The sequence below is a fragment of the Aricia agestis genome, chromosome 12, assembly GCF_905147365.1.
Source record: "Aricia agestis chromosome 12, ilAriAges1.1, whole genome shotgun sequence".
NCBI classification, from domain to species: Eukaryota; Metazoa; Arthropoda; class Insecta; order Lepidoptera; family Lycaenidae; genus Aricia; species Aricia agestis.
The window spans coordinates 14826458-14839461 of NC_056417.1; the positions used below are offsets into that span (position 1 = coordinate 14826458).

The 13004-nt window shown below is 38.1% G+C and overlaps 1 protein-coding gene across 1 annotated transcript in view; it reads right to left on the reverse strand.

The window, feature by feature from the left end:
* The window catches only part of LOC121732470 (spindle pole body component 110), a 113121-nt gene extending 103493 nt beyond the window's left edge, over window positions 1–9628 (reverse strand). The window contains exon 1 of the mRNA XM_042122351.1: window positions 9495–9628. The gene's annotated coding sequence lies outside the window, so the exon portion shown is untranslated. The remainder of the gene's footprint in view (window positions 1–9494) is intronic.
* Between the last annotated feature and the right edge of the window lie 3376 nt (window positions 9629–13004).

Below are 13004 nucleotides of genomic sequence, written 5' to 3' on the forward strand. Positions count from 1 at the left end.
ACGTAACGTAAAATGCAAGTCACGATATAGCAACATTGTGCGTCACCATGCCTTGTAAAACTAGATGTGGACCGCACAATATGTATTCTGCTTTTGCTATTGTTGAAAACGGAGAAAGAGAATAAAAAAGACGTGCATTTACGTTACGTTGACGTAAATTTACACGTCACGTCAACGTATCGTGACGTGGATAATATGTGGACAGGCCCTTAGAGCCAGGTCACTACACTGCGTTGCGGCGTCGCATCGTATAAATCTACGACACCGCAGAACGCATCGTGAAAATTTCCGATGTAAAGAGTGCTATGCTATAAGAAATTTTTGCGTTGCGCCTTTCTGTGCGATGTTGTTTTTGCGATACGACGCCGCAACGCAGTGTTGTGGCCTGGCCTTTACACTCAGACCAATTTAATCTTAGTTAATTAAACCTACGGTTATAATATGGGTGCTAGTTATTATGAGGTGTCCCATAAAAGAGAAAGCAACATTTGATTGATAATGGTGCAAAGTAATAGCGTTAGTTGTAAACATTTTTATAGTTCAACACCATACGTCCGTTAGAACATTTACATTTTAAGACTTAACCGATATTTTCCGTTATTCTATCTTGTTAGACCTTGTAAATATGCAGGTATGGTTGTTTTTATAAATGACTGGTTGATGCAACGTTGCGTCAAAATTCTTTTATTGAGATGCCACCATATTTTTGGGATAAAAAGGAATTCTATGTCCTTTCCCGGGACTGAAAGTATCTTCATACCAAATTTCATGCAAAATCGGTTCTGCGGCTTAGGCGTGAAGACGTAACGGACAAACTCTTGCATTTATATTATTAGTACGAAATACGGACAATATCTGTAACAAATAGAGTGAATATTTTATTGGTAGGAAGTATTCAAAGCGAAAAATACAAAAACAGCATTGTATAGTGTAATTTCAGGAAACGGTTCGATAACAATTTATAGCTTATTGTGGGGAAGATATACAGCCACCTAGCGCGCTTTAATTTATATGTTTGTTATTACACGGTGCTTGTAACAACATAGTATACGTGGGAGAGCCACGCTTCGGCACGAATGGGCTGGCTCGACCGGAGAAATACCACGTTCTCACAGAAAACCGGCGTGAAACAGCGCTTCCGCTGTGTTTCGCCGAGTGAGTGAGTTTACCGGAGGCCCGACTCCCTTCCCTATCCTCCCCTATTCCCTTCCCTTCCAATCCCCACCCTCCCCTATTACCCTATTCCCTCTAAAAGGCCGGCAACGCACCTGCAGCTCTTCTGAAGCTGCGAGTGTCCATTGGCGACGGAAGTTGCTTTCCATCAGGTGACCCGTTTGCTCGTTTGCCCCCTTATTTCATAAAAAAATATAGTTGTTCATAAAATTGTGCATAAGTATACTTCTGCAGCTAGCATAGGTATATTTTTATTCTTTGCTGCTTAATGGTACGTGTGTTTTATGTCTATTTATAATCTAATTTTCTTCCTAAACGACTTGCTTATATTATAAATTTATACAAATCAGTATAACATGTTGGTCTAAATACAAATAGCTCTAAATTTAACTCTACTTTTCTAGTAAACTGCACTCTTGTGCTTTGATCTATTTCTACAAAGATTCAAAGTCAATTTAAGAGAGTAAATAAACACGATGACCATAATATTATTGTTTTCTCATAACATCATTATTTTCATTAAAAGACTATAGTCCTAGAGGAGTCCCCTGCGTAACACCCGGACCTAAGTGTGAAAGTCCCTGCGGTGAAAATGCACTTCCAGTTTCTACAATTAACTGGCTCACTCGTTTAATTACTGTCAACTTGTTATGATCATCACTGTCATCGTCATTGTGATCATCATAACTACTTATTTATCACTGTGATTATCATAACTTTGATGTTATTGTCATAGCTTGAATGAGGTAGTAAATATAGCAAGGCAGGAAAATTCTCATTTCTTGTATCATTTCGACTGATTGATTACAAGATACATTGCTGTGTGTATAGCGTACATTTTTAGAGGAACCATTGTTATGTACGCGTTATACAACGCTTCCTAGAGTTTCATACATCTGGGCCCATCAGTGACGACGCTGCGCGTGTGGTAGGCGTATGACTAAAACCAGCCTTAAAGACAGTATTCATGACGATTTTTCATATTAGTATAATTATTTATCATTCCAAATTATTTATTTTATCATTAGTCTGCGACGTCCCGCTCACGGCCAAGCTAGAGCGGGCAAGTGGGCCGCACGCCACCACTCGCGGAAAGAGTTTTGTCAATAGTTCCTTCCTTGTTGTTAATCGGTACTCGCTGTTAATGTGAATATTATGCAAACGATGGTTTCTACTGTACTAATGTATAGCCGCCATTTATAATTTACAATGCAGTTACTTGTTCTCGTTTTTCAGGAGTTTTCCTTCTTATGTCTGCCATATGTATTTAGAAGACACTCAAAAAGCTCTTTACAAAGATGTATTCATCAATAGCATTAAATTTTCGAATTTGACAGAGCACATTTGGCATCATGGCTAAGGGCTTTGATAATTTGGAAATAGCCTTTTTACCAGATTAAAACAAAGATAGCACCTACTTATTCCGCGCTTAAGAAATTATAAAGATGTTGCGTTAGGAGTGTACTTTGTGACAGTCAGGCGAGGTCCATTAGCTAGGTACTGATTTCTCGGAGCTGGCACTGAGTAACATCACAATGCCTTTAAACATCATTAATATACTTTTAATACCTACTTGATAGTGTTATATTATTACTTGATATACACCACAACCTCCAGTGTAGTGAAGTGTATCGCGGTGTGCGTGTCGGACTCACGTTACGTATGTAACAGTATCGCTTAGAACTATTTCAATATCAACCTCTGGTTATGTGAGACTGGTACTGTCGCCCGCGCTCAGAGGATGGCTGAGGGCCAATCATATTGCAACGTCGCGACGCGTCGGGAGGCGTTGAGAATTTTAGATTTTTTTTAAGCGAGTCATATGAAATCAAATATGAAACAGGCAGCCCAACACTGCGGGCGACAAGTCTGTCAATATAGAGAAACAAAGGTAGGAGACATACACTTAAATAATAATAGTCAGACATGCTTGAAGTGCACACGATATCTAGAATACTGACAGTAAAACTTTGTCAAACGTCGAACAAAACTTTTTGCCTACTGTTTATGCTGGTGCTACACTCCAGCGTGAAAACATTGCAGTAATATATCCTATTCAATGTCTATCTTATTTAGCAAATAAAGTTCAATTTTGACTGGGTGATGACTGATACTCCATCGTCGATGACAAAGAAACATGACGCAATGTGTACCGACCTTAACAGGGACGGTGCGGGTTCGTAATAAATAATAATTTCCACAGACTATAGGTTTTCCCTGTATTAAATTGGTAATAATGATATTACCATTTGGGCAACTTTAAAAACACACAGCGAAACAGAGGCAAAACTGCCATCAGTAGCAGAACCCTACTAGACAAGTGGCAAGCGATTATCGTAAACGCCAACAAAATGTATGCGATTTGACATAAGTGATCGTTTCGCTATTTTGTTGCTAATGTCAAATCCCATACATTTTGTTGGCGTTTACGATAATCGCTTGACACTTGTCTCTAGGCCCTGCACTGACATCTTCTTAATGTTTTTCGCCCCTACAGTTCCGCCGTACGGTTTTAAAGTTTGTAAACGGTCTGTAGTCATTTAGTCATTTCGAAATTTATGTACCGGGTGTTAATATGCGATACACAAAACTGTTAATTATAAAACCGCTAGACTATGTTGCCGCTACGCCAATTTCCAAAATGGCGTCTTTAGATACGCCAAGTTAGGGTTGTAACGAGTTATCGACACTCGATGGAACTTATCATTTTGTGATTTACGACTGGAATTTCTATGACATTTGGACCTTTGCGATGATTAAGTGAATTTTGATAGGATTTAATTTGAATTTTTTAAGTTTTCCGTTCTAGGTCACTTATTATTTTAATTTTTTTTTACCCCTAGGAAAAAAAAATGTTATAATATAATTATTTAGTTTGTCTGTGTGTGTTGTGGTGGATCGATTTCGATCTATATTTTTTTGAAAGTTGACTTAATCGAGAGTGTTCTTGTAATGGTTTTATCAATTTTATGAAAGATTGTAATGAGTTACAATCTTTTGCAACTTACAGTGGTTATTTTTTCTCTTTATATAATAGTACGAATTTTTAAAAATAAATGTTCTTACTTGTATAGAACTTTCTGTTAAAGTTGTAACTTGTAACCAATGCAAAATGTAACGTTTTAGTAACGTGCTTGTTTAATATTTACGTTTTGTTACGGTTTACGAACAGAGTTTTTTCTGTCTGATGCTATTTATGTTATAGTTGTACTGTCTGGTGTTCTTGCTGTTTCTTAGATTACGACAAATCTAATAATTACACTCTGTTCAACAATGTTCATCTGTGAAATACACAATATTATGCATTCAAACAGATAAAATTTCTCACTCTGGCAAACGTTGGTAAAAATCCAAACTAATATTATGATCGAAATTGAATAATCGGCAAAGTGCGAGTCGGACTCGCGCACGAAGGGTTCCGTACCGTTATAGAGCAAAATTAGGCCAAAAATTGTGTTTTTTGTATTGAGCCCCCCTTAATTTTTTATTTTATTTTAATATTATTATTAATTATTAAAGTACATATTATATTATTAAGGTCTTTGTGCAAATGTCATGTCCCTACTTGTTGCCATTATTGACATCGAGCAGAAAAAGCCAAAAAAATCACGTTTGTTGTATGGCAGCCCCCTTAAATATTTATTTTATTTTTAGTATTTGTTGTTATAGCGGCAACAGAAATACACAATCTGTAAAAATTTCAGAAGTCTAGCTGGAGACACACAGACAGGGGGACAAACAGACAGACGGACAGACAGACGGACAGACAGACGGACAGACAGACGGACAGACAGACGGACAGACGGACAGACGGACAGACAGACGGACAGACATCGAAGTCTCAGTAATAGGGTCCCGTTTTTACCTTTTGGGTACGGAACCCTAAAAATTGGAAAATGAAAAGTCTGATTTCATAACGGAGGACGTAGAGGACAATCTCAGAAACTAAGTGAGAGTGCCAATAAAAAAAAATTACGTCCAATCGAATGCTTTTATCTGTGAATAGGATTTATAGGCTATACAAATTTCAGAATTAATAAAAAGTTTCAAAATTCCACCGAGGAATTCAATAGGGGACCAGAGTTTGTGTAACACACATTTTGCAAATGAAGAAATTGAAATTGTATGTTAGGTTTGGTTATATAGGACTTGTTAAAGTGGAGACCACGCTTAGGAAAACGTAGTGTAGGACGTCCCGCAGCACATTGGACCGACGAGTTGAAGATTGGCTAGCAGCGGATGGATGAGGGCTGCCCAAGATCGGGATGGTTGGCGCTTATTTGGGGGGACCTACGTTCAGCAGTGGACGGCAATAGGCTGATGATGATGATGATATAGGAGCAAGAGCAAGAGGAGAGCAGATGTGGAAGAGCCATGCTATACCACGAAATACCACGTTCTCACAGAAAACCGGCGTGAAACACCGCTTGCGCTGTGTTTTGCCGAGTGAGTGAGTTTACCCTATTCCCTTCCTTACCCTCCCCTATTCCCTTCGCTTCCCATCCCTATCCTCCCCTATTAACCTATTCCCTCTTAAAAGGCTGGCAACGCACCTGCAGCTCTTCTGATACTGCGAGTGTCCATGGGCGACGGAAGTTGCTTTCCATCAGGTGACGCGTTTGCTCGTTTGCCCCCTTATTTCATAAAAAAAAAGCTAGTAAGTACTAGGTACATGTAGTGCATACTAGTGAATGATATAGAATGGAACAATTAAGGATTTATTCACCATAACATCCATTTTAACGGACCAATTCATTCCGCGTTAATAATAATCCGTTATACGTAAAAGTTATATCACAGAGAATCATCGTAACCATTCCTTATATTTTATTCAACGATACATCAACTTCGGAAAAAATCGTTTCCGTTTTTAAAAACGTAATCACAACAGCAGGTGTAAAAATTAATTATTTCTTTTTAGGTCTTTACACCTTAATTTACAAAAAAAAACATGCGCTACGTAATTTTTAAAGTGCGACAAGGCTTTAAATGAACGTGGGCGGGAACGCTGAGTGGTAAAGGAGAACTGTCAAAAATGACGTTTTTGTATGATGGCAGCGTTAGTTCCTTTTTTCGCCACGTTCATTTAAAGCCTTGTCGAGCTGTACTAACATTATAAATGCGAAAGTGTTACTTAGAAAAGTTTTGGCGTGACGAACTAAAACTATAGATATAAATAAATTTTAAAATAATATCTTGGTACAACAATTTGACAAAGGATTTCGGCAAAAAGCCCGTATAATAATATTATAATAGACGTCTCAAATCAGTATCAAATTATTTTAACAAGAATAATGTTTGTCATGAAACTTTATAGTTATATACAAAAATAGTACCAATTATAGTCAGTATAACTGACATTTCTCCCAGGACGGGTATTGGCTGACCGGAGGCAGTAAGGAGCCGACAGTTAATTCTCCTCTTGTGTCTTCTTGCGGCTTTTACCAGATTTGGGTTCACTATCGTTCTAGAGGCTCCTGTGTCTAGAGTCATTTTGCAATCCGTCCTGTTAATAGTCCCCTGAATCACAAGACTATTCCCGCTGCATGCTTGGGAGATAACAGTTATCGGGGCTTCCTCCATTTATATTTTAGACGTTAATATTTTCCCTTGACATGACTTTTAAAATTCTAATTCAGCGATATTTCCATAGCGAATTGATAAAAATCAAAGTCATTTGAAAGTGATGTAATTTAATATTATAATATTAATTGGATTGAAAGTGATAGGTAAGTGTGATTTTTAGTAAAATCGGGGCCCTGTTACTAAGACTTTGATGTCTGTCCATCTGTGACTCCAGGCTATGACTAAAACATAATACGTAATTAAATATTTAAGAGTGGTTCCCATTTAACAAACCTGATTTCTTTGCTTTTATATTTTGTTCGATACCAATAATGGCAACTCGCAACAGGTAGGCTTTATGTTATGTTCAGATGGAGTTGTTGTAGCATAAAATATTAAGTTGTATTTATATTTTAACTAGCTGTCCCGACAAATGTTGTTTTGCCGTATAACGTATTTCGAGCATTTCATCAAAATGGATTGAATAGTTTAAGCGAAAATTATAAAAGTTTCATTAAATCAGAAGAGCTGCAGGTGCGTTGCCGGCCTTTTAAGAGGGAATAGGGTAATAGGGGAGGGTAGGGATGGGAAGGGAATTGGGGAGGGTAGGGAAGGGAATAGGGTAGGGGATTGGGCCTCCGGTAAACTCACTCACTCGGCGAAACACAGCGCAAGCGCTGTTTCACGCCGGTTTTCTGTGAGAACGTGGTATTTCTCCCGTCGAGCCGACCCATTCGTGCCAAAGCATGGCTCTCCCACGTATATCCTATGTTCGTCTTCGGCACTCAAAGTATATCTATGCCAAATTTCAGCAAAATCGGTCCAACACGTGATGTCGTGAGTCGTGTCGTGAGTCGTGACTCGTGGCCACGCGAAAATGGATTCATTTTTATATAATATATAGATATTGAAATTAAAAACTACATACATACTTAACTAATTAAAGGGGCTCCCATACAACAAACACATTTTTTGTCTATTTTTGCTCTAAAATGTTACGGAACCCTTGGTGGCGTTATTTTTATTTATAACACAGTTGTATGGAAGTCCGTTACATAATAATATAAACAATAAAAAGTGAGTTTATTTTGACACACTTAATTTATAATTTAGTACCACTTTAATTAAATGTCTCATAATTGTCACAATAAAATTTTGTTTATGCTCTATTCATGCCATAAATTAAAATTTTAACATATAAAAAAAAAGTTAACCTACTTTCGTTTGTTACAAAATAATAACGTCAATAAGCTACCAAAAGTTACTATAGATCTCAAAAACTTTCTAATTATAAGTTTTTTGAATCCATCCATACTAATTATAAATGCGAAAGTGGGTCTGCCTGTCTGTCTGATACCTATTCAGGCATATTATGAAGATACCCTGAGTCCCGGGAATCCTTTCCCGGGACTCAGAGTATACTTTAATACTATATAATATATATAGTATTAAAGTATCCTAAGTCCTCTTAGGATACTTTAATCCTGAAAAAAATGTACGGTTCCAGCGCTATAAACGAATTTTGGTGCAACGTGTTACGTGGTTGAGGGCGTCATCTTATTTTTCGTTGGTGTATGTAGGCCAAAATATCAAATAATCGGCCAAGTGCGAATTGGACTCACGCACGAAGGGTTCCGTACCATTATAGAGCAAAAATAGAACAAAAAAAAAGTTTTTTGTATGAGAGCCCTCCTTAATTATAAATTTTATTGTCAATTAAAGTATAAAATAATATACAGCTAAGTATTTTTTGAACATTTCAGGTGCCAATCTGTTGTGGTCATTGATACCGAGCAAAAAATGTTAAAAAAATCACGTTTGTTGTATGGTACCCTTAAATGTTTAATTTATTTTGTTTTTAGTAAGTATTTCACCTCTCTAGCTATTACCGTTCTGTTACAGCTTGGAGACAGACGGACAGTACATTAACACCAAGTAATGTAAGCTTAACTTTTATAATTTATTTATCACTAGATAACGCCCGCAACTCCGTTTATGGCGGGAACCGTACATTTTCCCGGATAGAAAGTATCCTATGTCCTTTCCCGGGACTCAAAGTATCTTTTTACCAAATTTCAGTAAAATCGGTTCAGTGGTTTGGGTGTGAAGTGGTAACAGACAGACACACTTTCGCATATTTATAATATTAGTAAGTTTGGATAAGCATAGAGATAGAACTTCAAATTATTTTGAATTTTATATTCTAGGACTCTAGGTGTTTTCTGACAGGACTCAGACCTCAGATATATTTAATGGTTACTTTACTTTAATTTAGTGAAGAATATTACAGAAAATATATTATGTATTTCAATGGATGTGGATATCAAATGGATTTCAGAAAATATAATATTACTAGCTGTCCCGGCAAACGTTGTTTTGCCATATAAATAATTTTAGGTATGAAAAATAGATGTTGGCCGATTCTCAGACCTACTCAATATGCTCACAAAATGAGAATCGGTCAAGCCGTTTCGGAGGAGTATGGCAACGAAAACTGTGACACGAGAATTTTATATATTAGATGTAAGTCAAAATATCCACTTGATTGAAGTTTTAAGTATTCATCAAATAATTTTTTATAAGTGCGGCCGTTTTTTTTCTTTGTTTATTATTTAGCGTAGTTTGTTTACAATTATTTACTGGTAATAACAGAAAAACTGTTATAATTAATATCAACATAACTTGGCATGTCTGTTTAAATCGAGCACAATCTCTAAAATCTATTCTCAAGAAAGTGTTAATTAATATTCATTTACCTGGCACGCATTCCTACGCACTAACACTTCACTTCACGCACAACACTAGTTTCGAAAAAAAAATGGCGATTTTAAATTGGCGGTTTTTTAAGATGGCGGGTTTTTTCAATCGGAACGAATAAAGCGCGCGCTGGCCGAGAATTGACCTGAACAACTGATTGCTGGCGCGTGCGCAGCGGCGATTGTGCATGCATGATGCATGGTAACCGATATAGTGCTTTCTTTGTAGCACTAACCTGTAATGCGCCATGTTGTGATGATGATGATGATTAATTTAACATGGCATGTGCCGTTTATGTTTTGCTGTGTTATCGATTTATCAAAGAATTTATAACATGACTAGACCAGAGGACGCTGGCAACTTCATTTTGTCAAAATTCGTTTATGGCGTGGGAGCCGTACATTTTTCCGGGAAAGAGACAGTATCCTATGTCTTTTCCCATATTCAATCAAAGTATCTCCATACCAAATTTCAGCAAAATCGGTCCAGCAGTTTGGGCATGAAGAGGTAACAGACGGACTGATACACTTTCAAAATGAAATTTTTCTTTCTTTCTTTCTTTCGAATTCATATTATTGGTAAAGGATGATTTTTGATTTTTTGATTCGCAATACTAATTTATAGTGGAGTGGAATACACATTTAAATTGTTGCGATTAATAATATATACCTATCGTCATTATTTCCGTGGTGCTACAGATTAAAGGTGCTTGAACTAAAGTTATTTCACATTTAGACAAGATGTCGCGAGTTTTAAAACTGCTTTTTGCTTCGGAAAGTTTTTGAAATCGGTCCTGCTCTTAGTCAACGTCTGAAATAATAGTGGACTTTGGCCTTTGGCATGACCAAGCCAAGATCAATACTACCTCGATAGGTCGGAAGTTTCTTCTTTTGAGGCCTTTAAGCATTGGAATATGTTCCCACGCTAAATAGCAAAACAGTGTTTGCCGGGTCATCTAGTTTGCCATAAAATAGCAATTGACTCTTCATTTTCCACATGACATTTGCTATGGTGAATTCCAAGGAGTCACGAATGTGACATTAGAATACGATTGTACATTGTACGATTCTACGTTGTAACCATAAAGTTAATATACCTAGCGGAATAGAGAAATAAAGGCCTGAGCAAGAGATATGTAATTTTTTTTTTTTTATGAAATAAGGGGGCAAACGATCGAACGGGTCACCTGATGGAAAGCAACTTCCGTCGCCCATGGACACTCGCAGCATCAGAAGAGCTGCAAGTGCGTTGCCGGCCTTTTAAGAGGGAATAGGGTAATAGGGGAGGGTAGGGAAGGGAATAGTTGAGGTTAGGGAAGGGAATAGGGTAGGGATTGGGCCTCCGGTAAACTCACTCACTCGGCGAAACACAGCGCAAGCACTGTTTCACGCCGGTTTTCTGTGAGAACGTGGTATTTATCCGGTCGAGCCGGCCCATTCGTGCCGAAGCATGGCTCTCCCACGTATATCAGTAACACTGCGTGGTAAAAAGAGACGTGTGATACATGACAGCAGCACTCTTTTTTGACGTCCAGTCGGCACGCACGTTGACAATTTAATCTCATGGAAATCATGTTCTATCATGCTTGTGTAAGTGTATACGTACACATATTTTTACACACAGATGAAACCAATTTCGGTTACGTTTGACAGCTCGAGATTGTTGCTCTATTCCGCTAGGTATATTAACTTTATGGTTGTAACTCGTACTTGCAACTTGAATTAATGTCAATTTTTACCCTTCTCGATTCAAATAAGCACATCTTCTTACCAAAAGGACTCGACGATATAAGTAAAATCACAAAATGCTACAATTTTATATACTTAGGGGCCTGTTTCACCACTTTCGGATAAAATGCCAAATAGGCTATTCGCAACTTTTTGGACAGATTATCCATACTTGATCTGTCAAGTTAATTGGTGGATAGCCTATTCGTCACTTATCAGGAAGTGGTGAAACCGGCCCTTAGTCATATAATTATTTATTACTTCGGAGATAATAATATTATTAGATAAGTAGAAGATGTCCACAACTCCGTTGCGCCAAAGTTTATTGCGCAGGCAACCCTACATTTTCCGGGATAAAAAGTATCCTATGTCCTTTTTTTTATTAAATAAGGGGGCAAACGAGCAAACGGGTCACCTGATGGAAAGCAACTTCCGTCGCCCATGGACACTCGCAGCATCAGAAGAGCTGCAGGTGCGTTGCCGGCCTTTTAAGAGGGAATAAGGTAATAGGGGAGGGTAGGGAAGGGAATAGGGGAGGGTAGGGAAGGGAATAGGGGAGGGTTGGGATGAAAATAAGGGAGGGTAGGGAAGGGAAAAAGGTAGAGGATTGGGCCTCCGGTAAACTCACTCACTCGGCGAAACACAGCGTAAGCGCCGTTTCTCACCGGTTTTCTGTGAGCCCGTGGTATTTCTTCGGTCAAGCCGGCCCATTCATGCCGAAGCATGGCTCTCCCACGTAACAAGAACGTGAATCCTTTCCCGGAACTCAAACTATATCCATACCAAACAGCAAAACCGGTTCAGCGGTTTGGGCATAAAGGGGTAACAGACAGACAGACAGATAGATAGACAGATAGACACACTTTCGCATTTATAATTTAGTGTGGAGATCACACACGCTTGTAAAACAGGCAGACACGAGTTGTTGACAATCTGCTTACAGTACAGCGTATTGCAGCAACATACCATTAAATTTGCCCCTTCTAATTTTGCCCCTTCATATTAGGAAGACGTTGATCGAAACAGGCCGGAGTTCAGACTTCAGAGCTCAGAGTTCAGACCATTTATTATTTAAAGTAAAGTAAAAAATTTAGTTATTATTGTAAGCACACGCACGGGTACGCACAAAACGTATTTGGTCATGTCGGCCAGTACATCGGCCTCTATCATGGACATGGGCTTTTCTTTGTGACAACAAGGGACACTATTCTCTATTAATCTCAGATCATGTTTCCTCACCATATACGTTTATTTTTCTCTATATTCCTCACTAATGGCTTAGCCAGAGACAATGACGGTCTCTTCCGGCGACATTTTGGGCGACATAATTTAATAATGCACGACAATATCATAATCTTATTGCGCTAAAAAATAATTTATCTACTATCAACGTTTTCGGGACTTAAAATATGTTATTCAAATCCATACGCTATATTTTACCCTCACCGCGGCCAATGCTTTTGTTCGCCTGCGTTAGCCACATGTGCCTGACACGGTAATCTAGTGTTAAGCGTAAAAAGACAAGTGTCAGATAGCTGACATAACCTTTGCATTTGCAATAGTAGTATGGATTTTTAGCAAAAGATCTCTAACAAACAGGTTGGGCGTTGGCACCAGAGGCGTGGTTATAGTTACAGTTGTGGTCAAAGTAATGGTTATAGTTAAGGCTAACTTAACCTTAAATTTAACTTTGACCACAGAATTTGACAGATATCTGTTGCTTTATATGAACGTGGGCGGGGGCGCTGCTGGTAAAGGAGAATTGTCAAAAATGGCGTTTCA